The sequence below is a fragment of the Oncorhynchus gorbuscha genome, linkage group LG20 (genome assembly GCF_021184085.1).
Source record: "Oncorhynchus gorbuscha isolate QuinsamMale2020 ecotype Even-year linkage group LG20, OgorEven_v1.0, whole genome shotgun sequence".
NCBI classification, from domain to species: domain Eukaryota; kingdom Metazoa; phylum Chordata; class Actinopteri; order Salmoniformes; family Salmonidae; genus Oncorhynchus; species Oncorhynchus gorbuscha.
In genome coordinates this window covers 31,583,218-31,608,930 of record NC_060192.1, presented here as the reverse complement: position 1 = coordinate 31,608,930, position 25,713 = coordinate 31,583,218, and the positions used below count along the sequence as shown (strand labels likewise).

Here is a 25,713-nt window from a genome sequence, read left to right as displayed (position 1 = left end):
ACTTTGTTGTTCTTAAGCCATTTTGCCACAACTTTGGAAGTATGCTTGGTGTCATTGTCCATTTGGAAGACCCATTTGTGACCAAGCTTCAACTTCCTGACTGATGCCTTGAGATGTTGCTTCAATATATCCACATAATTTTACTTCCTCATGATGCCATCTATTTTGTGAAATTCACCAGTCTCTCCTGCAGCAAAGCACCCCCACAACATGATGCTGCCACCCCCATTCTTCACGGTTGGGATGGTGTTCTTCGGCTTGTAAGCCTCCCCCTTTTTCCTCCAAACATAACGATGGTCATCATGGCCAAACAGTTCTATTTTTGTTACATCAGACCAGAGGAAAGTTTTCCAAAAAGTATGATCTTTGTTCCTATGTGCAGTTGCAAACCTTAAAGCAGTGGCTTCTTCCTTGCTGAGCGGCCTTTCAGGTTATGTCGATATAGGACTCGTTTTACTGTGGATATATATACTTTTGTACCTGTTTCCTCAAGCATCTTCACAAGGTCCTTTGCTGTTGTTTTTGGACTGATTTGCACTTTTCGCACCAAAGGACATACATCTCTGGGAGACAGAACGCATCTCCTTCCTGAGCGGTATGACGGCTCCGTGGTCTCATGATGTTTATACTTGCGTACTATTGTTTGTACGTGGTACCTTCAGGCGTTTGGAAACTGCTCCCAATGATGAACCAGACTTGTGTAGGTCTACAATTTTTTTCTGAGGTCTTGGCTGACTTCTTTTGATTTTCCCATGATGTCAAGCAAAGAGGCACTGAGTTTGAAGGTAGGCCTCCAATTGACTCAAATGACATAATTTTCTGGAATTTTCCAAGCTGTTTAAAGGCAGTCAACTTAGTATATGTAAACGTCTGACCCAATGGGTAATGGAGTTCAGTGAATTATAGGTGAAATAATCTGTCTGTAAACATTATTGGAAAAAATACTTGTGTCATGCACAAAGTAGATGTCCTCCCCGACTTGTCAAAACTCTAGTTTGATAACAAGTCATTTGTGGTGTGGTTGAAAAATGAGTTTTAATGACTCCAACCTAAGTGTATGTAAACTTCCGACTTCAACTGTACCTCTTCCTCTGTGCTGCCTACTGGCTCTTCTAGGAAGGTTTCTGGCTCAACTACGGAGGCTCTATCAGTATTATAATGGTCAGTCATGCTATTAATGGAAGGTAGAAAAAAAGAGTGGTTTTACTTTATTACGGCTTTATTACTCTCAGAGGAAAATCAATAAACGGTGTTATCGTAAGCCTGAGTGTCACTGACCAATTATTGATAACAATAAGCAAGAAACAAAAACCCAACATCCAAAAAGCTTTGAAGGAAAGCTGCCATGACATGAGGCAGTGCAGAATTGGGCAATCGTCAAATTCTGCCCCTGACTCACACAGTCACACAGTCACACTTCCTGTGGCAAACTGGCAGCCACAGGTTTTACAGATTAGACACACACTCTGTGGAGAGAACGTCCTATGTTACCTTGATGTACTCTGTGTGGCGGTGTTCAGCACCTCACCACCTCCTGCTTCTGCCTCTATGACTGCATGGATATCTGGGATGTTGATGATGTATTCAGTCTGGGAGGGGCCAGCCTCCTCACAAGTCTCTCCTGTCTTCTGCCCTCCTAGATCCCCCGACGAGACTGGTTCCCTGCTGGTCTAGGTTTGGTTTTGACTACTTCGTGGTCGCTCTTCGGGAAAGCTCTAATTCACCTGGGTGTATTTCTTGGATGGGTTTGGAAATGATATGTATCTACTAATTGTAGATATACATGAGAAATCAACATATTAAATCGCTATAGTGTTGAGGATGATCTATTATGGTTGTCTTTACCTTTCTGTAAGTCTTAGTCAGCAGGTTTCCCATCGAATGAGCTAGAGAGGAGAACTGTGGCCTCTTCTCCAATTTCTCATCAACACTTACACATGACATCATAGCTCATAGCTCACATCATCAAACTCAGAGTTAATGTCACCTTGTCCTATGTTTTACTTACAACCACAAATATTCCTACAGACAAAGAGAGACGGATGAGGCCTCAGATCTTGTCTGTAGCATGAGTGGGTTTGGGCATCCTATAGCCTCTCTTCAATGCAGTGTAGAACTGTTGATTCACGGGAATGTCAGGATAGGGCATTCCTCCTGACGTTAGGCAAAAACAGAGCACATACCTAATATCAAGACATGTATTCATAAATGATCTCTAGTTGCAATAAATTAAAATACATCCGTAATATGCAGAGAATATTCTATTTACCTAGGGTAAAGAGGGTCACCCCCAGGTGATAAGGGTAGGTAACAACACATCCACCACGCTGATCCTCAACACAGGGGCCCCTCAGGGGTGCCTGCTCAGTCCCCTCATGTACTCCCTGTTCGCTCATGACTGCACGCCAGGCACAACTCCAACACCATCATTAAGTTTGCCAATGACACAACAGTGGTAGGCCTGTCAACGACAACGGCAAGACAGCCTGTAGGGAGGAGGTCCGAGACCTGGCCGTGTGGTGCCAGGACAACAACCTCTCCCTCAATGTGATCAAGACAAAAGAGATGATTGTGGACTACAGGAAAAAGAGGACAGAGCACGCCCCCATTTTCATCGACGGGGCTGTAGTGGAGCAGGTTGAGAGCTTCAAGTTCTTTGGTGTCCACATCACCAACAAACTAACATGGTCCAAGCATACCAAGACAGTCGTGAAGAGGGCACATCAAAACCTATTCCCCCTCAGGAGACTGCAAAGATTTGGCATGGGTCCTCAGATCCTCAAAAGGTTCTACAGCTGCACCATTGAGAGCATCCTGAATGGTTGCATCACTGCCTGGTATGGCAACTGCTCGGGCCTCCGACCGCAAGGCACTACAGAGAGTAGTGCATACGACCCAATACATCACTGGGGCAAAGCTTCCTGCCATCTAGGACCTCTATACCAGGCGGTGTCAGAGGAAGGCCCTAAAAATGGTCAAAGACTCCAGCCACCCTAGTCATAGACTGTTCTCTCTGCTACCGCATGGGAAGCGGTACCAGAGTGCCAAGTCTAGGTCCAAGAGGCTTCTAAACAGCTTCTACCCCCAAGCTATAAGACTCCTGAAGATCTAATCAAATGACTCCCCAGACTATTTGCATTCCCCCCCTCCTTCACACATCTGCTACTCTATGTTGTTATCATCCATGCATAGTCACTTTAATAACTCTACCTATATGTACATATTACCTCAATTACCTCGACTAACCGGTGCCCCCACATATTGAGTCTGTACCGGTATCCCCCTGTATATAGTCTTGCTATTGTTATTTTACTGCTGCTCTTTAATTACTTGTTACTTTTATTTCTTATTTGTATTTGTTTCATATTTTTTTAACTGCATTGTTGGTTAGGGGTTTGCAAGTAAGCATTTCACTGCAAGGTCTAAACCTGTTGTATTTGGCGCATGTGACTAATAACATTTGATTTGATTTGATCTCCCAAAGCAGAATGCCAAAAGACCAAACATCACTCAAGGTTCTGTAGAGTGCCACGCTCTGGCCTTAGTATTTTGTGTTTTCTTTATTATTGTGGTTAGGCCAGGGTGTGACATGGGTGATTATGTGTTTGTCTTGTCTAGGGGTTTTGTAGATTAATGGGGTTTAGTATAGTATTCTAGGTAAGTCTATGGTTGCCTAGAGTGGTTCTCAATCAAGAGGCAGGTGTTTATCGTTGTCTCTGTTTGGGAACCATATTTAGGCAGCCATATTCTTTGAGTATTTCGTGGGTGATTGTTCCTGTCTCTGTGTTTGTTGCACCAGATAGGGCTGTTTTGGTTTTTTCACGTTTTTTGTTTTGTAAATTGTTTGTATTTTTCATCTTTCATTAAAGATGTATAAAGATAAACACGCTGCATTTTGGTCTTCCTCTCTTTCACCAGAAGAAAACATAACATAGAGGTTCTGGAAGATACTCTCTGGAGCCATCCACTTCAGTGGCAGGAATGTGTACAATATCAGAGACATACATTAATATATGCCATTTAGCAGATGCTTTTATCCAAAGCGACGTACAGTCATGCGTGCTGTTAGGTAATCCACAGAGGACATTAGGTAACCTATTGAGCTACAGAGGACATTAGGTAATCCACAGAGGACATTAGGTTAACTATTGAGCTACAGAGGACATTAGGTAACCCATTGAGCTAGAGGACATTAGGTTAACTATTGAGCTACAGAGGACATTAGGTACCCCATTGAGCTAGAGGACATTAGGTACCCAATTGAGCTACAGAGGACATTAGGTACCCCATTGAGCTAGAGGACATTAGGTAACCTATTGAGCTACGGAGAACATTAGGTAACCCATTGAGCTAGAGGACATTAGGTACCCTATTGAGCTACAGAGGACATTAGGTAACCCATTGAGCTAGAGGACATTAGGTAACCTATTGAGCTACGGAGAACATTAGGTAACCCATTGAGCTAGAGGACATTAGGTACCCCATTGAGCTACAGACGACATTAGGTAACCCATTGAGCTACAGAGGAAATTGGGTAACATATTGAGCTTAAGAGGACATTAGGTAACCTATTGAGCTATAGAGGACATTAGTTAACCCAATTTAGGTCAAGACAGGTGTAATATAGAATTACAGATGTATTTGTGGCAAATGACCTTCTGTTTGTGGTACAGTGATGCAAATTGACATTGTTTTGGTAGTCTGACCAAAGTCTTGTACCGTCTATACCATAAAGACTATGGGAAAGCTGTTTCACATCCTCTCCTGATCTACCGCAAAAACAAAAGCCAAGAAAAAAACCTCAGTTGAAAAGAGTCCGCAGCCCAGATTTCCCATAACTCAAACATATTCTGGCAACAACAACTTCAATCCAGTGGGAAGTTTTAGTGTTTAAAAACCCTCAGAACATTTTCGATGCCAGCTTTTTTACCTAAAACATATTTTACATTTAGGATGTACAGAACCAACAAGACAACAAAAAAATAGTTTGCGCAAAGTATGTGACATTAACCCACTTCTGGAAGTTCCTTATAAAAACAGTGTTTCAGTTTCAATCACTTTCACCTCAGAACATAATGGCTGTTTGATTGTTTCTTCCCCTCTATTACTTAATACAGACTGGGCGGGGGGGGGCGACGATGACGACGACGACATAATATATACAGTACAAGTCAAATGTTTGGACAGACATACTCATTCAAGGGTTTTTCTTAATTTTTTTACAAAGTGCCAAGGATGTGCAAAGCTGTCATCAAGGCAAAGGGTGGTTAACCTTGAATAATATCAAATATAAAATATATTTAGATTTGTTTAACACTTTTTTGGTTACTCCATGATTCCATATGTGTTATTTCATAGTTTTGATGTCTTCGCTATTATTCTACAATGTAGAAAATTGTAATGAATAAAGAAAAACCCTGTAATGAGTAGGTGTGTCCAAACTTTGGACTGGTACTGTATTTTTTTATCCAGTCGGATAAACACTCCAAACAGTCAATCCGACCCCTCGGAGGCATCCGCATGGTCCTAAAGCACACCGTTTCCTGGTTTTGTATCACATTCCCCAGTTAAAGTTGTGCCCCTGCTACACACACTATACTTATTTAAATGGCCTGTACACAAATACACTACAATAAAAGCTAAACAAATGAAGTCAACCTATCTTGTAGGCTACGGTAGCTGGTCTGGTGGGATTTCGGCAGCCTCCGACACACGTCTACACTGTTGGCATAGGTTCAAATCCAGCCTACTTGTCACGCCCTGACCGTATAGAGCGTTTTATGTCTCTATTTTGGTTTGGTCAGGGTGTGATTTGGGTGGGCACTCTATGTTCTATGATTTTCTATTTCCAGGTGGTTGGCTGGGTGTGGTTCTCAATCAGAGGCAGCTGTCTATCGTTGTCTCTGATTGAGGTTAACTTTGTAGTTGTTCAGGGCACATGGCACAAAGTGGTTCTCAATCAGAGGCAGCTGTCTATCGTTGTCTCTGATTGAGAACCATACTTAGGTACCATTTTCCCCCACCTGTTTTGTGGGAAGTTAACTTTGTAGTTGTTCAGGGCACATGGCCCAAAGCTTCACGGTTTGTCTTTGTTCAGGGCACATGGCCCAAAGCTTCACGGTTTGTCTTTGTTCAGGGCACATGGCCCAAAGCTTCACGGTTTGTCTTTGTTCAGGGCACATGGCCCAAAGCTTCACGGTTTGTTTTTGTTCAGGGCACATGGCCCAAAGCTTCACGGTTTGTTTTTTTGTTCTTCGTTCTGTCGGCGTCATTTTTAAATAAAGTTCAAATGTACGCTTACTATGCTGCCCTTTGGTCCAGTCCTTCAGCCAGCCGTGACACTACTGCCCTTCGACACAACCTATTTCCTCACTCTCATCCTCTCTATCTCTGTTCAATAAAGTAAACTACCTTTTAATATATATATATATATATATAAGAACTCATTCTGCGTTTGGCTATGTAGTTGGAGTTGTTCATGACGTCATGGGCCAAGCCAAAGTCACAGATCTTAACCAGCTTTTCATCGCAGACGAGAGGGTGAGGACAGGGACAGACAAGCTGTTATTGAAGTGTCTTGTGGGTTCACTAAGATTATTTCCACGCGGCATCAGTAATGAATGAATGTTTGATGTGACATGGCATGAAATGTCATTGCATGATCCGGTATTAATGAGATCGGATTGTGAATCAATCTGTTAAAGCGGATATAAGCCAGCTGTAATGAGTCATATGTTCTTGGATGACAGGAAGTCCATGCCCTTAGCCACCTGGTAACTGAACCCCACTAGATCAGTGCATCTCAGAATAGGGGAATCACTGATAACGCCATGTCTGCTCTCTCTTGGCCTGAGCAACATAACAGAGAACAAACAATAGTCACAAACTCTGAGACAAGCTGATGGTTTTGATCAAAGTACTGTTTAAAAGGCATTATCTGGTTACACAAGAGGTTGAAACATTAACAATCCTTTTATGGAAGCCGCTTGCATGTCAAACATCAAGGTGGAGTGAGAGGCTTCCCTATTTTGGTCTCTTCAGCAGCATTTCAACATCAGAGACAATGTCTACCCACCATCTGTCTGACAGGGAAGTTTAAATGTTTCCAACACGATATCAGGCTGAGGGTTAGTCTGTTTCCATTATAACAGGGTGAGGGTTTGTCTGTTTCCATTATAACAGGGTGAGGGTTAGTCTGTTTCCAGTATAACAGGCTGAGGGTTAGTCTGTTTCCATTATATCAGGCTGAGGGCATGACTAGATATTCATAGTGCCCATATGTAGTGCTAAATGCCGTCTTCCACTCATCCCCTCCCTTGATACTCACCAGGTTGTAAGCGCTCCTGAGGTCCAATTTTGTGAAGAAGCGCGCCCCGTGCAATGACTCTGTCATACTGGCTATGAGAGGTAGTGGGTAACTGTATTTTATCGTGATCTGATTCAAACCTCGATAGTCAATACACGGACGCAAACCTCCATCCTTCACAAAAAAGACTCTCGAGGAGACCGGTGAAATGGAAGGCTGAATGTATCCCTGTCCCAGAGATTCGGTGACGTGGTCCTTCTGTAGCTCAGTTGGCAGAGCATGGCGCTTGTAACGCCAGTGTAGTGGGTTCGATCCCCGGGACCACCCATACGTAGAATGTATGCACACATGACTGTAAGTCGCTTTGGATAAAAGCGTCTGCTAAATGGCATATATTATATTATTATTACATATGTTTCCATAGCACCGTCTCCTCCTGTGACAGAGGATACACGTGACTCCTGGTTAGTGAAGCATCTACCAGAAGATTTATCACACAATCCCCCGGTTGATGGGGTGGTCGTTGAGTCGCCCTCTTTTTACAGAAGGCGAGTGCCAAATCGGCATAGTCGGGGGAATGTGCATGGTGGATACCTGGTTTGGACTTTCCACCGTAGTGGCACCTAAGGAGACACCTACACACCTCCCTGAGCACTGACGAGCCCATCCCTTGAGAGCCTTCTGTTGCCACGAAATAATAGGATCATTGGAGGCCAACCAGGGAAGGCCCAACACAACAGGAAACGCAGGAGAGTCGATCAAAAAGAGACTAATTCTCTCCTCATGATTCTCCTGCGTTATCATACAGAGTGGAGCTGTGACCTCCCTGATTAGCCCTGACCCCAACGGACAACTATCTAAGGCATGTACAGGGAAGGGGACATCAACAGGAACAATAGGAATCCCTAAACTAAGTGCAAGTGTACGGTCAATAAAGTTCCCAGCTGCACCTGAATCTACTAGCGCCTTATGCTGGGAATGCTGGGAAAACTCAGGAAAGGCTACCCACAACCACATGTGTGCAACGGGGAGCTCTGGGTGAGGTGTGTGCCTACTCACCTGAGGTGATCCACCAGTGCTCCGCCTGCCACCTCGATTACCTGGGAAACCTCCCCAGCACCGACCAGAAGTGTGTCTTCTGCGGCCACAGTTGGTGCAGGGAACGGTCCCCCCTCCGGTCCCCCTCATAGCATCACCTCCCATCTCCATAGGGGTAGGATCAGAGGTGCTGGGGGATGGAACTGACGGACCCCGATCTGGACGTCCGCGGGATGCCAACAGGTTATCCAGCTGGATGGATTGGTCCACCAGCTGGTCCAGATTAACGGCAGTGTCCCTGCAGGCTAACTCCCTACAAACGTCCTCGCGTAAACTACACCTGTAGCGGTTGATCAGGGCCCGCTCATTCCATCCTGCGCCGGCGGCCAGAGTTCTAAAATCCAGATCAAACTCTTGAGCGCTCTCCATCCCCTGTCTTAAATGGAACAAACGTTCCCCCGCTGCTCTGCCCTCAGGAGGATGATCGCAAACTGCCTGGAAGCGGCGGGTGAAATCTTTGTAATTGTCCAACTTTGGGCCTTCTTCTCCCCAGATGGCGTTGGCCCAGACCAATGCTTTTCCAGTCAGACAAGAGACGAGGGCGCTCACTCTCTCGCGTCCTGAGGGAGCTCGCTGAACAGCTGCCAGGTAGAGCTCCAGCTGGAGTAGGAACCCATGGCACCTGGCAGCCGTGCCATCATATGCTCCCGGGTGCGAGAGTGATCCGTGGCTGTACCGAGACTCTGTAGCATGGTCGCGTGCTGCTGAACAGGCTCCTCATCTCTTCCACCATTGGGAGAGGAGGGCTGGCTGTACCTGCTGACTCCATTTGTTGGTGCGTTTTTCTGTGAGGACATTGGTAACATGGAAAAATGCAGAGTCAGGTGCAGGACACAGTTCTGAGTAATCATCCAAAATGTTCTCCAAAATAAGTAAGATTCCAACAAGGAACAAACACAATAATCCCAAGCACGAACAACGAGAACCCACATGACAAACAATAATGCACAAACAGAGAGGGAAACCAGAGGGTTAAATAAGGAACATAATTAATGGAATAGAAACCAGGTGTGTATGATCAAGACAAAACAAAACGAAAATGAAACATAGATCGGTGGTGTCTAGAAAGCCAGTGACGTCGACCGCTGAACACTGTCGTGACAGTCGTGACAGTAAGTATTGTTTCCACTATAACAGGCTGAGGGTTAGTATGGTTTCCACTACAACAGGCTGAGGGTTGGTGTTGTTTCCACTATATCAGGCTGATCGTTAGTATTTTGCCCAATATATCAGGCTGAGGGTTAGTATGGTTTCCACTATATCAGGCTGAGGGTTAGTATGGTTTCCACTATAACAGGCTGAGGGTTAGTATGGTTTCCACTATAACAGGCTGAGGGTTAGTATGGTTCACACTATAAAAGGCTGAGGGTTAGCATGGTTTCCACTATATCAGGCTGAGGTTTAGAATGGTTAGCTCTATATCAGGGTGAGGGTTAGCATGGTTTCCACTATATCAGGCTGAGGGTTAGCATGGTTTCCACTATATCAGGCTGAGGGTTAGCATGGTTTCCACTATATCAGGCTGAGGGTTAGCATGGTTTCCACTATATCAGGCTGAGGGTTAGCATGGTTTCCACTATATCAGGCTGAGGGTTAGCACGGTTTCCACTATAAAAGGCTGAGGGTTGGTATTGTTTCCACTATATCAGGCTGAGGGTTAGTATCGCCCACACTATAAAAGGCTGAGGGTTGGTATTGTTTCCACTATATCAGGCTGAGGGTTAGCATGGTTTCCACTATATCAGGCTGAGGGTTAGCATGGTTTCCACTATATCAGGCTGAGGGTTAGCATGGTTTCCACTATATCAGGCTGAGGGTTAGCATGGTTTCCACTATATCAGGCTGAGGGTTAGCATGGTTTCCACTATATCAGGCTATATCAGGCTGAGGGTTAGCATGGTTTCCACTATATCAGGCTGAGGGTTAGCATGGTTTCCACTATATCAGGCTGAGGGTTAGCATGGTTTCCACTATACCAGGCTGAGGGTTAGCATGGTTTCCACTATATCAGGCTGAGGGTTAGCATGGTTTCCACTATATCAGGCTGAGGGTTAGCATGGTTTCCACTATATCAGGCTGAGGGTTAGTATGGTTTCCACTATATCAGGCTGAGGGTTAGCATGGTTTCCACTATATCAGGCTGAGGGTTAGCATGGTTTCCACTATATCAGGCTGAGGGTTAGCATGGTTTCCACTATATCAGGCTGAGGGTTAGTATCGCCCACACTATAAAAGGCTGAGGGTTGGTATTGTTTCCACTATATCAGGCTGAGGGTTAGCATGGTTTCCACTATATCAGGCTGAGGGTTAGTATGGTTTCCACTATAAAAGGCTGAGGGTTGGTATTGTTTCCACTATATCAGGCTGAGGGTTAGCATGGTTTCCACTATATCAGGCTGAGGGTTAGCATGGTTTCCACTATATCAGGCTGAGGGTTAGCATGGTTTCCACTATATCAGGCTGAGGGTTAGCATGGTTTCCACTATTTCATGCTGAGGGTTAGCATGGTTTCCACTATAAAAGGCTGAGGGTTGGTATTGTTTCCACTATATCAGGCTGAGGGTTAGCATGGTTTCCACTATATCAGGCTGAGGGTTAGCATGGTTTCCACTATATCAGGCTGAGGGTTAGCATGGTTTCCACTATATCAGGCTGAGGGTTAGTATCGCCCACACTATAAAAGGCTGAGGGTTAGCATGGTTTCCACTATATCAGGCTGAGGGTTAGCATTGTTTCCACTAGCTCTACCTTGTCCCTGGTTGCTGTCCTGATGGTAGGTTGTCTCATAGGCCGACAGCTCAATGCCTGCATACTTGACGTTATCGCTCAGCTCTTGCACGGGGACATACTTTAAAGAATCATCCTTAGTCATGTCCATGTAACCCCCATTGCTCTCTCTGACAAACACGAAGGGGCACAACAGTAAGTGCCAGTATGTATTTGATTGTGAAGTGCTGCACATATCAGCATCCCTGCATTTAAAAAAAATCTGTGTAGTACTGCAAGAAGGTGTGCCTTTTACTGTGGAGGTAGTCAACCAAGTCGCCGTAGCGACAGTACTCAGTTATTAGGTATATAGGACAGTTGTTAATACACACACTTTGACTGACGTGGTAATTATGTTAAGGCCTAGATTCAAACCTGAACTGTGGAAGATCTGCATTCCGGTGCGATTGATTGACATTTAAATAACATTTCCATTTGAGCTGACATACGCAGCGTTTATCATGAATACGGTCTCCAATAACACAAAAACATTGCCTGTAAAAGGTGCACAGACCAATAAAGGTAATTGGATGGAATCTAACCCGAAGTCGTTAAAGTAGTGGTATGCTTCCCAGTTCCCACCTCATTTGGTACAGGTCCCAAGTAGGTTGACAATGTTTACATGGGGCCCAAGGGGACTCGTTATTTTCAGCTCAGATATCAGAGGCTGAGTCTCACTTCTTCTTGCTGTGGTTGTCCGGCAAATGCAATAGGAGAACACACAGCATTGCAATATTATTCCGTGGTAGAGAAAGAGGACATAGGTCTGTGGTTTGTACATTTTAGGATTTTGTTTTGTTTTCAAGTTGTTGGTGACGCATAAAGCACTTACACTTGAGCATCTTCACAGCCACTTTGATGGTGGACTGGGTGTGACCAAATCCGTATGCTGTGGCCTCCACGACCCTCCTGAACGTGTGACCTAGTGTGACAGAAAATGAGGTGCACTGTTAGCTTAGCCAACGCCAAATCTATCAATAAAGTATGATTTATACAGTATATAGGCTACGCTATTCACATAATTATGCTTAAACATATTCACTGACTTACTGAGTTGTAATATTCCCTCACTCAGGACCATGCTGTCTCGAGGCACCTCCCACTCACAGTCATAGGGCAGGTGCATAGGGTCGATGTAGGTGCACTCGTGGCTGTCTGAGCTTACTGACTCCATCACCTTCCATCAAATCTCATAGCGTGGCTTCTGAAGGCAGAGAACAAAAGCCTGTCAGAGTTTTATAAATTTTATATATATATATATGATATACTTAACTGGGAGATATGTCTTGGACAATTAAAGAGTGCTGTTGATTCCACGTAAATACATAGAACCAGATTGATTCAACGTACCTAGAATAACTAGGCCATCCTACACCCACACAAATGTTTGTTATGACATCAAGGCTGTGACTTAGGTGGCAGTTCAGTTCCACATGTAGGCTCTTTAGACCTGCTAGCCAGGCTCCAGTCCGTTATCGTCATCATCCCTAATGTTACAGTCTCATCTTCAACAGTAGCATCACTATCAACACAAATGTGATGGGAAGTGACGTTGGGTCCTTGAAAAGCACTATATACGGTAGGGCCCATATGTTAGTATTAGGAGATAGGTTTCTGTGTGCGTGTCACCTTTCTCCAGAGGGCAATGAGGAAGATGACTAACACTGCAGCCAGCACAGCCACCTGGGAGAACAGAGCTGCAGACACACACACAGAGATAGGAGCTCATACAACAGGTGGTCCTCTGTAGCTCAGTTGGTAGAACATGGCTCTTGCAATACCAGGGTAGTGGGTTTTGATTCTCAGCACCACCGATACTTCAAATATGTATTTGAATAAAAGCATCTGCTAAATGGCATGTTATGTACTCTTAGCCACAGAGTATTTTCATCAGTTTATCAAAAATGATTTTACATCAGTTGTTGATAGTTACTGTAAATACTTATTTTCATTGTGTCATAGTCCTTGACTTCAATCCATGCTGAGTCAGTGCTTACAGTTGGAGACGAGTTTGATGTCCCAGGCCCTGTGACCTCTGTCGTTGCGGGCTTCACAGCGTACTGACATAACACTGTTCATGGCCTGAAAGGTCAACAGGCTGCGGACCTGGTAGTCTGAGGTCTCAATGTGTCTCACGCTCATCTGGATGCTGCCGTTGTCTGGGTCAGCCAGAAGAGTGCTTCCATGCTGTGGTCTTACGACTGCATCTGGGTGATGAGGTCATAATTGTTGATTCTCTTGGTGATGATAGAAAAATATCAGAGTTGGGGTCAATTCCATTTAAATTCCAGTCAATTCAGAAAGCAGACCAAATTCCAATTCCCCTTCCAAGTTTTCTTCATTGAAAATCATTGAAGAGAATTGGAATTCTACTTCTTGAATCAACTGGAACTGAAGTGTAATTGACCCCAACCCTGGAAAATATTCTTGTTCAGTTTATGAGACTTTCTATCTCAGTGAAATATTGGGTGACTGAAAAAACAACTATATACTATTGAGTGTCTAAAATAAGCAACAGGTCTAACAATTATGACTAATATTTACGAATGTCGCCCTAGCGCTGCACTACCCTCTACAGTTTCAGAGGAGAAAGTCGCAACACACCTGAAGAGGCTGAATATGCTTCCTTGTGTTGGTCAGTATTTATTTCCAGGGTTTTTCCCTCTTACTTTCCCATGGTTTCACAGCTGTACCAGTGAACAGTGGGTGTGGGGGCCCCATCTGTGACACAGAGCACACCGTGGCCCTGGTCCATGTGCTGGTTAGACAGATCTACTATCTTCGGGGGAGCTCCAGGGAGAGGAAATATCCCATGAGGATGTGAAAGGTAAGTATGGAAACATAGGTAGGCCATTGTTTTATCACTAGAAAGAAACTATTCACCATTCTTTATATTCCAATGTGATAACTCAATAAAGTAAAATGTATGACTGAATATGTGACCCCGTCTGTAATGTAGACACGTCTAATGCTCCAGAGCGGATAATTATATCTCAGCTGTGTATGTATGTATCTTACCCTTGACCTGCAGGTCAAAGGTCATCCCTTTGACGTTATCTCCATCGGCCACCTGGACGGTGTAGAGACCCATCTGTCCATCCTGACCCTTACCAAGATGAGAGTACTGAGGTAACTGCAAGTCAAAGGTCAAAAGGAAAATAACACAATCAATATCAATACAACTTTATTGTCCATGTTAGTGAACAACAGAAATGTGTCTTCTTCTAGGTATTTATCATGGGGCTTATGCATTGATTGTCATCATAATCAAATCTTTTATTCCGTTGGGATGTCAATGACATGTATGATGGGTACCTGGTCTTATGCACGTGTTTGGTGTCAAGGATACCGTGTCCCCAGCGAGGGTGTTGTTGTCTCTGGTCCATAACACCTGAGGTCCACAGTGAAAGTTGCGCCTCTGCATATAATCCTTCACCCATTAGTTCACTCATCTCTTTATGAGGAAACTCTATCTCTGCTTTTCTACAGTACAATTAACCATCAAGGCCTTGCCTTGTTTCAGCACTGTTTTTAAGAGACTCATAAAGGTGTTCATGGACTTCTGGACTGTTAAGAATAAAACACAAAGACAGAGGACATCATAACAAGCCCAACGTTCATGCGGGCTGGTCTTCAAAAGCATTTTACAGCTAGCTTTTTAAAGACAATTTTAAGACATCTGTTGAGACACTCTTCCTTTTGGTTGAAGTTTCACTTTGTGGGTTGTGTTGACACAGAGCCTTACCCACAATGCTGTAGACATAATACACCTGGGGCGCCTTCTCCTCTCCGTACATGGCACCTCGGCAGATGTAGGAGCTGTCTTTCAGGATGTCGGTGATCCCTTTACTGGGATGATATGTTCCTTCCACATGGGCCTGGCTGCCCAGCTCATACAGGGTCACGTTAACGCCGGTGTCAAACACCACGCAGGGAATGGTACCTTCCTCTCCCTCCTTCATCATTACTCCTGGCCACAGGGGAACAAACCATTTGTCTGGGTCTGAGGGGAGGACAGAGATCAGGTACATGTCCACCACATGTTAGACTTTGAAGAAGGGAAGTAAATTCTGAAACCAGCACTGATTTGTATTAACTTTGAAATCTCACAGTTTGTCCCTCCATAGTCCTCCTATAATAGAAGAGATTGATGGTCTATGATGGCCTAGGATGGTATAGGATGGTCTATGATGGTCTATGATGGTCTATGATGGTCTATGATGGCCTAGGATTGCCTAGGATGGCCTAGGATGGTATAGGATGGCATAGGATTGTATAGGATGGCCTAGGATTGTATAGGATGGCCTAGGATTGTATAGGATGGTCTATGATGGCCTATGATGGTCTGATGGTCTAGGATGGTCTAAGATGGCCTAGGATGGCCTAGGATGGTCTGATGGCCTAGGATGGCCTAGGATGGTCTGATGGCCTAGGATGGCCTAGGATGGCCTAGGATGGTCTGTCTAACAGTCTAATCCGCTGCCTCTGGATTACATCTAATAGATACTGCTATTTCAGAACACTGACTCCTCTCTATCTCTGTGCCATCCAATAAAACATTTACAAATACATGAGTGGGAACTGCCCCACTCCTTTAAAAAAATACAAATAAAATATAAGGTTCATACATGGTGTAAAGTCTTACTCGGTACAAAGACTGCTAGGTCCTTGGTCTCCTCTGTCGAGGGCTCCTCACAGACGTGGTTCCCAGAGTGTCTCCAGGTGACGTTGTGGAGGACCAGCACACTGGGGGTTCCTCTGTCCTCCACAGACAGTCCCTCCAGGCTGGGCTCGTGAGCAGACTTCCAGGTCACCTTGCTCCAACCAGAACAGACCACTGTGAAGGAGGAGTTGGTGCTCAGTCCTTTTCACTTGGGCTGAAGCTCCAGACTGAGGCTCTCTGGACAAAACTGCAGGAGCACTTGGAAATAATGAGAATAACAACAACGATTACAATGTAACTTGCAGTATAAAAACACAAAGATGGCCACCAAAGATAGAGCCTTTGCCAAGCCCACCTCTTTACAAATGTGAAAGAGTCATGTTAAATAAAATACAAATGTGAAAGAGTCATGTTAAATATAATACAAATGTGAAAGAGTCATGTTAAATAAAATACAAATGTGAAAGAGTCATGTTAAATAAAATACAAATGTGAAAGAGTCATGATAAATATAATACAAATGTGAAAGAGTCATGTTAAATAAAATAGAAATGTGATGGAATCATGTTAAATAAAATAGAAATGTGATGGAATCATGTTAAATAAAATACAAACGTGATGGAATCATGTTGAAATAAAATACAAACGTGATGGAATCATGTTAAATAAAATAGAAATGTGATGGAGTCAGTAAAATTGTGTAGAGAGAGGACTTTGAAGTTGAGTGCACATGCTCAGCGTCATATCCAGAGGTTGTCTTTGGGAAATAGACGTATGAGTGCTGCCAGCATTGCAGCAGAGGTTGAAGGGGTGGGGGATCAGCCTGTCAGTGCTAAGACCATACGCCGTACACTGCATCAAATTGGTCTGCATGGCTGTCGTCCCAGAAGGAAGCCTCTTCTAAAGATGATGCACAAGAAAGCCCACAAACAGTTTGCTGAAGACAAGCAGACTAAGGACATGGATTACTGGACCATGTCCTGTGGTCTGATGAGACCAAGATAGACTTATTTGGTTCAGATGGTGTCAAGCGTGTGTGGCGGCAACCAGGTGAGGAGTACAAAGACAAGTGTGTCTTGCCTACATTCAAGCATGGTGGTGGGAGTGTCATGGTCTGGGGTACTGGGGAGCTACAGTTCATTGAGGGAACCATGAATGCCAACATGTACTGTGACATACTGAAGCAGAGCATGATCCCCTCCCTTCGGAGACTGGGCCGCAGGGCAGTATTCCAACATGATAACGACCCCAAACACTCCTCCAAGACGACCACTGCCTCGCTAAAGGAGCTGAGGGTAAAGGTGATGGACTGGCCAGGCATGTCTCCAGACCTAAACCCTATTGAGCATCTGTGGGGCATCCTCAAATGGAGGGTGGAGGAGTGCAAGTTCTCTAACATCCACCAGCTCCGTGATGTTGTCATGGAGGAGTGAAGGAGGACTCCAGTGACAACCTGTGACGCTCTGGTGAACTCCATGCCCAGGAGGGTTAAGGCAGTGCTGGAAAATGGTGGCCACACAAAATATTGACACTTTGGGCCCAATTTGGACATTTTCACTTAGGGGTTTACTCACTTTTGTTGCCAGCGGTTTAGACATTAATGGCTGTGTGTTGAGTTATTTTGAGGGGACAGCAAATTTACACTGTTATACAAGCTGCACACTCACTACTTTACATTGTAGCAAAGTGTCATTTCTTTAGTGTTGTCACATGAAAAGATATACTCAAATATTTACAAAAATGTGAGATACTGTACATATCTACCTCAATGACCTCGTACCGCTGCACATGGACTCTGTACTGGTACCCCGTGTATATAGGCAAATTATCCTTACTCATTGTGTATTTATTTTATTTTCTCTCTCTGGATTGTTGGAAAGGACCCGTAAGTAAAGCGTTTCACTGTTAGTCTACACCTGTTCTTTACGAAGCATGTGACAAATAACCTTGTCTGGTAACAATAAGGCGCAACGACGGCTTGGAAACAGGGCCAGGAATGAGTGGGTTCACTGGGAGTGTACAGAGCAAGTCAACTCAAGTAAGGTCTGTGAATTGGAAGCTCACAGAGAAGTAACAGCTGGAGGTTCCCATACTGCTTCTAAGAATTCACTCCCACGAACAACAAGTCTTACCTCTGCTTCATACAAATGTTTTTGAAGGTATGTATGGGTCGTCTCAGGCCAACGGGACACTGCTCTGCTGTCTGTCTGGTACCATGAATTCCTCTCTGCTACAAGACCATCCAGACAGAGAAGTTAATGTCCGTCCCAGCTACAGTATGTCTTCGAAGTGAGTACTGATGGGGCATCGGTGGTAAGTCACAGGAAGGCGGTGCAGACAGAGTCTCACTGAGATGTGACTGGCGCATGAAACTGCCTTGGGACCCCCCCCCCCAAATAAACTTGATAATATTAATAAAACTAAATAATCTAGTGCCATATGATGAAGGCAGTTTCCATGACCACACATGGCTGGGGGGGGGTACAGATAGCCAGACAGCCAATGAGATCAACATACCCCCTGTTGGGATAGGAAGTTATTTTCTAATTAAGTATCATCTCGGGACTCATTCTCTTAGAGGAATTCAAACAAATATAGATTATTTGCCAGAAACCACAATCTGACTTTGCAAAAGGTTTGCAAGTGTAAAAGCATCAATATCTTGTAAGCCTATTGGCTCAGGTCCTATAATGTTAGTTGCTAACTGCCTAGAGGTGCTGGCTGGGAGTCAACATTTCTAATAAAACAAAAGAATCTGGCACCCTATGACCTCATAGATCAAATAAAAGCTGTTTCCATGAACACACACACACGACCTCCCTCTCCAGGGTGGTACCACTGAGTACGTGTGTAGGATCTTAATTTGATCACTCTTTTGTTCCTGATAAATTTCCTGCAGCACAGGAAATGAAGATGACCTTCTTGATTTACATAAATTCACTGAAAACCCACACTACCATACAGTTGTACTAACAGTATTGCACTTTGCATGTAGCCTACTTTTAGCCAGCTAATAGTCTAACCACAGATTAAGCAACATTATGGGCTAAATGTAACAATCCTGTTGCTACATGATTATTTTGCTGTGACAATATAGGTCAAGTTAAGATCCTACATCTGTAAATGAGAGATACTTTATCTATGGAAAGTCGGCATGAGAGTGAATTCCTAACAGGCCTGATCTGGGCATCGCCTCATCTGTTCCATCAGTAATGCTCTGGACCATGGTTGTATTTATGAAACTCTCTGGGCTGAGCTAAAAGCCTCCTAGCTGTTTTCTTATAATTGTGAGGGAGGCAGAGCTCGAGCCTGGCTATCACATGCTCTCTGTGATGAGGAACACTGGCCTCCCTTGTGTGGCGGCGAGGGATTGACACACCAGACGTAATCAGCCAACAGACACTGAGCCTGTGGCACCCTACCCACTAATGTTTTTCCTATTGGAGAGGCTGCAAAAGAAACTGAACCTCTGTTTCATATGGCTTACACTCACGTATCCGATCTAGCACTGCAATGACTCCATTACTGGGACATTTCCAGTCCATGTACATTTTGCTTTGCTGAGGTTAGGAATATGCTGTATCAATAGCAGTCTGCAAACTTTCTCATGGGGTTATGGCACATTTCCCACAGGCTAAATAGAAGTGAAGAAGGCTATTTACGGGACAACATTCCATGGCTCACATTTACTGGGAGTTTCATCAGCATAGAGTCCTCACAACATTTCCATGAATACTTCTGAACAGTATATATACATGGGGTATGGCACATTTGTAGTTTTCAGTATTGAGCATGTGTTAATCTGTGACCCAAACAAGGCCTTAATATATTAATATGACACATTTTTCATGCAGTGTCTGGATTGAAGGAAAGTGTAGGTGGTGCTTTTACAGTAATGGTTTGACAGTGTATAATGCAGTATACCCAGTTCTTGGGGAGAATAGTATTTTAAGTCATTGTTTTTAGTTGAGTGAAGTCTTGCCCCCCCCCCCCTCCCATTGAGGTTACTTCATGTGAAGGAAAGTAAGTAGCTAGTAAAGATAGAAGGATGTATGGAATAATAAAATGTTGGTCAGTTATGCAAATGAAATCGCAGTTGAATAGTCAATCAGTGGTGGTCAGTGCCCTTTAAAATGAGTGAGGAGCATGGCCTTATTTATATTACAGCATATTGGATGACTGTCAGTCATACTCCATCCACCCAGTTCAACGTAACATCAATAGGTTTAGGCTACTACACGGCACTCAAATTTTCCCTATACCCATCATGAGGTTGCTACAACGTAGCCTATGAATGAATGAACGTTTACAGGTGCACACAGGTCGAGAGACAAATCTGAGGGGACAGACAGTGACATTCAATATTGGCTTTCACACTCTTGTCTGTGTCTAGCTGATACAGGGTGTAATCATTAGTCCAACAGTTGCAAACAAAGTTTCTATTGGACAAATTCAGGTATGTTTATCCCCGTTTTGTTCCATTTTCCTGACGTTTAAGATTTTTTTTTCAACAGAATCGGCGGAATGAATACACCCCTGATAATGGGTAAACACAGTTCACGTTCATAGCAGCCACGTTGTATTACATTTCTCACATTTATGCACTCACCTCTTCCCTTCGCTTGTGGACTTCAATGCACAACACATCAGCTGAATGTGACCAGGCAAAAAAAACTTTCCAAGCCAAACCGCTACACACAGCCCACACCGTTGTCACCATATTAGCTAAGGTAACGTCCTAGTCCGCATAGCTAATATAACTAATGCGTTAATAAACCGCTACAATCATGAAGTAACGTTACCGTGTACAGTCAGTTAGCAGTTACACGGCGGGCCCCAGTGGCAATAACGTAGTTAAATCAAAAGCTTACCTTTACTTGGAAGAGTTCCAGTGTTGTGTTGGAAAGTCATAGCCAGCTAGCTAACATAGCATCCCTCTGTTTGAGCAGGGTGTTTGAGTAACTGAACTAGCTAGCTAAATAAGTGACAGTAAAAGTGACAAAAAATGTCAAAATCTATTTCTCTCTTGCCTAGGAGCATTTCTCTTAATTTTAGAAGAAATTAATTTGTTCTACTCACCACATGTTATGCACTGCAGTGCTAGCTAGCTGTAGCTTATGCTTTCGGTACTAGATGGATTCTCTGTCCATTTGATTGAGTGGACAACATGTCAGTTGCTGCAAGCGCTCTGATAGGTTGGAGGATGTCCTCCGTCATAATTACTGTGTAAGTCTATGGAAGAGGGTGAGAACCATGAGCCTCCTAGGTTTTGTATTGAAGTCAATGTACCCAGATGAGGACAGAAGCTAGCTGTCCTCGGGCTACACCATGGTGCTACCCCACAGAGTACTGTTGAGGCTACTGTAGACCTTTTTTGCAAAATAGTTTTTGAATTATGTGTTTCAATTATTTGGTGACATGTTATTATATTTAGTATAGTTATATCTAAAAAGGATAACTTTTTAAATGTTTTACAATTTATTTTTTATGAAATTCACAGAGGAGGATGGTCCTCCCCTTCCTCCTCCTCGGAGCATCCACTGTAGTCAATATATATAATGAGCTCTGTGTGACTTATGGTGAATTGTGCAACAGTAGGGTAACGTACTGTATCTACGTTTTCTTTGACCATTGTGGCGTTGAAATTAAATCCAAGCATGTGCTATTGACCAGCCCCCATTGCAGAAGGGGAGTGATATGCATAGTGGGCCAGTAACTCTTCAACAGACATTTGTGGTTGTCGTGGTTCTCAACCCACTTTATGCTGTTTTCCTTTCATCCATCTTGGGAAAAAAGTTTGACCATTTTGTCAATGTAACTTAAACAGTTTTTACTCATGTCTGGAAAAAAAACACTTGTCAAAACCCTCCTGTTATCATTTAGCTGCCTTGCCTGGGGCATAGAAATGCACAGCAGAGGATACGTATCCCAGCTGCACTGAGAGACAAGTTATTCGAAGAAAAAAATCAGAGTGTGACAATACCACAAGAGAGACGGCTCAGGATGTGGATAGCATGTCACCCATCACCGGGTTGGGGATTTTGTAATGCCGAAAGCAGAGAAACCAGTACTGTCTCACAGACAAATGTGTGGGTTGGCAGTTGCAAACTAGTCTGGGCTGGTTGCAGACAGAGAGAAGCAGCCGTGAACCCCCCTTGTTGTGTCATGTGTTAGTACAAGACAGAGAACAAGAAACAAGAAATATAAGGACAATATGGCCATCTTTCAACACTTTGTCTTGTCTGTTGACCAGTAGGATAGCTATCTGTGCTCCTGTATCCTTTCTGAGTTGGAGAGAAATGCTTGATGTTGATATTGAGTGAACTCCTTCAATCTGCAGTGAGATACAGGTAGAAACCTTCAGTCAGGAGTGTGCCTCAGGAGAGTGTATGGGAAGTAATCTCTTATGCGTTCATAAAAACTCCCGCAATATCCAACAATCCTCTTGAAGCCATTAGGGTCAACAGTTTCTCCTCGTCCTTGAATCGTATGTGTGTGTGTGTGTGTGTGTGTGTGTGTGTGTGTGTGTGTGTGTGTGTGTGTGTGTGTGTGTGTGTGTGTGTGTGTGTGTGTGTGTGTGTGTGTGTGTGTGTGTGTGTGTGTGTGTGTGTGTGTGTGTGTGTGTGTGGCGTATGGCGTGTGTGTGGCGTGTGCATATGTATGTATGTACAGTACCTGTGTGCGTGTGTGTCTTTTCCCTCCTCCGTTAGCTAATATAATAGAAACCGTGACACTAGATTCAGTACTTCAATACTTATGACTTTTTGGAGCTTCCACTGCAAACTAATTTACCTGTACTGTGTATTTGATCATATTAATGTGGAATTTCCCCCATAGCACTGCTGTCTGGAGATGTTCGTAATGGTTAGTATGTTAGCATGTTCCTGCTGTCTCTGACAGAGCAGTGTTTGTCATGGCTCTGCTCTGTGGAGGACACACAGACAGGAAATGAGGCAGACCCCGATTGCTGACCTGACCAGTTTTCGACCCGTGTGTGTGGGGTAACGGTCACCTCCCTACTCAACATGCAGACAGAGGCCAACATATTCTACGGCTGCCTTTATGGTGGGTATGTTACATGTCATCCAGCATAAAGGTCCAAAGCAGATATTTTTTATCTCAAGATCAGATCATTGCTAGGTAACAATTAAGTACCTTACTGTGTTTTCTTTGGGAAAAAATAAACAAAAATTTGCTAAATCATTCTTAGCTAAATGCAATTGGTTAAGCAATAATTGAGTTAGGACCGTCGGGAAGTCGTCTGAGGGACCTAATTGGAAGATGGGCCTCATGGGAGGCATGTCTAACCTGCAAACTCTCTGTTATTGGCAGAGATGAGGGCAAACTCTCTGTTATTGGCAGAGATGAGGGCAAACTCTCTGTTATTGGCAGAGATGAGGGCAAACTCTCTGTTATTGGCAGAGATGAGGGCAAACTCTCTGTTATTGGCAGAGATGAGGGCAAACTCTCTGTTATTGGCAGAGATGAGGGCAAACTCTCTGTTATTGGCAGAGATGAGGGCAAACTCTCTGTTATTGGTGATGTCACCAGGCGGTCCACAAACCCCACCCCAAAACCCTCAAACAGCTCTTAATAAACAAAAGATGCATTTTCATATTTTTCCAAATCACACAGTGGTATTCCAAAATTTCATAGTGTGGGAATATATATAAAACACAGGATAATCACGCCTATGACTGTACTGCACCTTTAAATGATAGTGGTGACATTAGTCTTGTCCCCCCCCCCCAGTTTAACCAGAGAATAATGTATGACTTTAATAAGGAGTCGTAGAGATACATGTCATTTGGATGGCTCAAAGCCTGAAAAGACATTGGAAGCCATTTGACGTGTCTAGTACCAGAGCATGTTGTAGTAACATACAAATCAAAGTGAAGCAACACAAACATAGAGGCAGACACATGCATACACACACCATGATAACATATACACTATACACACACGTACACATGGGCTTTGTGTTGTAAATACAGTATGTGGTAATGGAGTACGGGCACTAACAGAATCAAACAAAACAAAATTGGGAGTTAACTACCTACATTTGTCCAATCCACTACATTTGTTGCTACAGTGCAAAACATGTTGCTACGGCGTGTGTGTAATAAATACACCCCATTTAATGTGCACAATTGAATGGCGTGCTCCTCATTAATGCCACTGGGGGGAGACAGAGGGCAGTTCACATGATAAAGCCTTCACATAGGGTCATAATGACTGCAGACTATTTTTATGACCACAACAATAAAATACTCCATCTACAACTGTGCGGATATAGTTATAAATTAAAAGATTAGTAAATGTGATGACATTATCATTTAAAATTGAGGGACCAAGCAATAGTTGATCAAATATTAACGTAAAACTGACAGCAGAATGTTTGAAGTGTGGATAAAATAAATCACCATTGCCCTTGTTTGGAGAACACTGCTCTGAAAGCAATTCTCACATAATTGATTTAAATTAATAAATTGATGTCCAAGATTTAGTTATAAGCATAAGCAACAAATGAAGCTTAATAATAAAGTTGTCCTCTGATCGTGTGTCTTGAGTGAAAATAAATAATATACTATAAAATGTACCGAGGGAATATGGAGTGTATCCCTCTTTATTGTATCCAAGGTATAGAAAATAGCTGAAAACTGTCTGAAAAATGTCTGAAAACCTGAACATTAAATCTCGTGGAAATGAAATAGTCACATGCCTAACTAAACCAATACCATTGTACAAAACACTTTTGCACACAATCGAAAAATACATGCCTCTCAGAACGACAGGTCAGACAACACCACAGCAGGCAGTTACTCTCTCTGTCTCTGTCTCTGTCTCTGTCTCTGTCTCTCTCTCTCTCTCTGTCTCTCTGTCTCTCTGTCTCTCTGTCTCTCTGTCTCTCTCTCTCTCTCTCTCTCTCTCTCTCTCTCTCTCTCTCTCTCTCTCTCTCTCTCTCTCTCTCTCTCTCTCTCGTTACATTTTATTTGGAATAGTCATGGAGTATGCCATTCAGAATGAATTAAATGTGGAAAAATGCCCAAATTATGAATTACAAACATGATACAATGTGAATTCTCCCACTGCTGGTGTTCTATTGAATTACATGTATGTATTGGCTCTACACTCATTTCTCCACCTGTTACATTGAACTGTATCAGCAGCCAGTCAGCAAGCCAGTCAGTCAGTCAGCCAGCCAGTCAGTCAGTGTGTCAGTCTCCCAGTCAGCCAGTCAACTACCCAGTCAGTCGGCCAGTCAGCCACCCAGTCAGCCAGGCAGTCACCCAAAAAGTCATCTAGTCAGTCAGTCAGCCAGGACTTCACTGTCTCCATGACACACAGGTCATTCCCCCTGACTGGCTTCATGACACTGTGATGTTGACCAGGAAGTGACACCTAGTTGTGAAGTGTGACCTAACACTTTCAAGTCCTACTTTGAACTTAATGTTTTACTTTGTCTTACCTCTTCCAATTTTCATGATTCTTATTCATTTCTTATACCATAAAAAATTACATCTAAATTCACAATAAAAACATTTCAGAGCAAGAAAAAGTATGAAACATACATCTAAATCAATACCATGTTTTTAAATCAGTAATGTATTTCAGAAACACAGAGGGAGGCAGACTGCTAGTTTGTGAGAAGCAGTGGGAGATTGGCAAAGAGGGATGCATGTTTACCATGAGGGGCGGGAGGGAGGGGAGCATCTTCCTCGGGTCATTGTGCCCAACAAACACTGTGCCAGACAGACAAGGGTGCCTTGGGGCCCTGAGCCTGGTTGAGGAACCCTCTCAGGGTCCAGGCCAGACAGAGGTCACCTCACAGCATAGAAACAATCCTCCTTCTCACACAGCTCAGGTGAACACAGCACCA

The 25,713-nt window shown here is 43.7% G+C and overlaps 1 pseudogene; it reads right to left on the bottom strand.

Annotated features, from left to right (window-relative positions):
* Positions 1-1,670: 1,670 nt before the first annotated feature.
* LOC124006891 lies at positions 1,671-25,331 on the bottom strand (annotated as a pseudogene).
* Between the last annotated feature and the right edge of the window lie 382 nt (positions 25,332-25,713).